The sequence below is a fragment of the Asparagus officinalis genome, chromosome 1 (assembly GCF_001876935.1).
Source record: "Asparagus officinalis chromosome 1, Aspof.V1, whole genome shotgun sequence".
Lineage (NCBI taxonomy): Eukaryota > Viridiplantae > Streptophyta > Magnoliopsida > Asparagales > Asparagaceae > Asparagus > Asparagus officinalis.
Window position 1 is genome coordinate 123,711,933 of NC_033794.1, and position 2,104 is coordinate 123,714,036.

Genomic DNA, 2,104 nt, shown 5'->3' on the forward strand with positions numbered 1-2,104 from the left:
ACGGCTACAGCGAAGGGCCAGTCGGCACAGAGATTATAAAAAAATGCATGAAGGGTTATCTTCAGATGAGGAACTCTTAGATACTTATTCTGCAATTGCTTTGGATGATACAATATCCAGTGTTGGACAAGTCAGGGAATCATTCGCAATTACGCCTGATCAATTAGCTCAGATACTGCAAGAGGCATTAGCTAAACAGCGCGAAGAAATCAGAGCTGAAATAAAGACTGAGATGGAGCTGACAATGCAATAGATGAGAGATTTGCAGGCTCAACAACATCAACAACAACCGGAATCAAGTCAAAAGACCGAATCTAGCAAGTGTGTTGCTATACCAATGCGTATAACTGAAGTTGATAGTGACCATGAGGTGGATGAAACCATCTTTGCTGATCCTCCTCCTAATAAGGACAATTCGGAGAGCGGCCCGGTTAAGTCGTCTACTCAACCTCCTCAAATCTACTTGAAGAAGAATACAGAAGAGGACAAGCAGATGCAAGATCTCGAAAATAAAGTCAACGCTCTGATGACAGCCCAAGAAGTGAAGAAAACGGGTATCCCATATCCGTACCCAAGGGAGTGGGATTTGATTCCTTATCCCCCAAAATTTAGTTTGATTAACTTTACTCCTTTTGATGGCAGGGATTCACCTACGCAGCATCTAATCTATTTCAAATCTCATCTTGGTGCGATTTCCGAAAATGAAGCTTTGATTGTACGGTCATTCGTAGGGACCCTTCGTGGGCCTACCTTCTATTGGTACCATCGTCTTAAACCGAGGAGTATCAGTAGCTGGGATGATATGGAATGATTATTCCTTACCATTTTTTTTGACGACGACACTGAGGTCTCCATTGGCACCTTGCTGGACGAGAAACAGAAAGATGGAGAGTCAGTTGATATTTTCGTCAAGCGATTCCGGAATAAAGCGGTAAACTGTCGAGATCCGCTCACAGAGGAGTTCATTCTTCAGACATGTCATAATAACTTGTCTTTAGACATGCTAGAAGTCATGGGGTTGTGCCTTCTAAAACATGGAAGGAATTGAAAGTGAGGGGTGAACAAGCCGAAAGATTCCTCAAAAGGAAGAAGCTTGAGAGAGGTCAACCGCCAGCCAACTCTCAAAAGCAGAATTTTAACTCCCGAGGTAGAGGAAAGGGGCCTGCAACTACTGTTGATGCTCATCAGACATCACATCAACCACAACAACAACAATCGCAACAGTCATCCTTCTAATTGGCACAACATCATAATCAGCAGCATCCAAGGCAGCCTAAGAGTTCGGAACCCAGATTCCCGAAAGAATATTCTTTCAAAGACGATGAGGTGCCAGTCATCTTTAAGTATCTTTTGGATAACAATAAGATCAAACTTTCACCAGTCACGAATCAGGAAGAAGCAAAGAAGACTAACGACCCAAAATATTGTGCATACCACAGAAGGGTCCACCATCCCACCAAGGCGTGTTATATCTTAAAAGACAAAATACAAACCTTGATCGATGTTGGTATCATGACGTTGAAACCAAAAGAGAAGAAAGTAGGGGTAAATACAGTATCTATTAGCTTTGGCTCAGTTCCTTTATCCTGGTTCCAACCCGAACCAGTATCAAAGGTTAAAATGCAAACTATCAACGATGACCCTCATGGACAGCGCCAAAAAGGACTTGTGTCACATATAACTCCAAATGGCGAAATCCTCTGGATTCATCCCGATTTGCTTGAAGATGAATAGTGGACGACATCCGTGTCCAAGAAGAAAATGAAAGGCAAGGTAAAAGAGAAGTCCTGTTACGGAGCCTCAGAATTTCCCGAAGAGAATGATGAAAAATCTTAGCTCTACCGCTTTCTAAAGAGGAACATCAATCTTTCGCTACTAGGAGCGGAAATGAATACCATTTTAATTACCCAAACGCATCTGAGCAATTAGCTGAGCAGGGGGTGGTAAAAGCTGTACCTTTTAAGACCTTGACAGAGCTGGGGGTGGTTACAACTCCACCCGTAGCAACCGAGAAACCTCAAAAAGCAGCAAAACAAAAGGAGAAAGAATCTCAACACAAAGAAGTTCAAATTTCAAAGCAGTCTCGTTTCAATCGACCGATTGG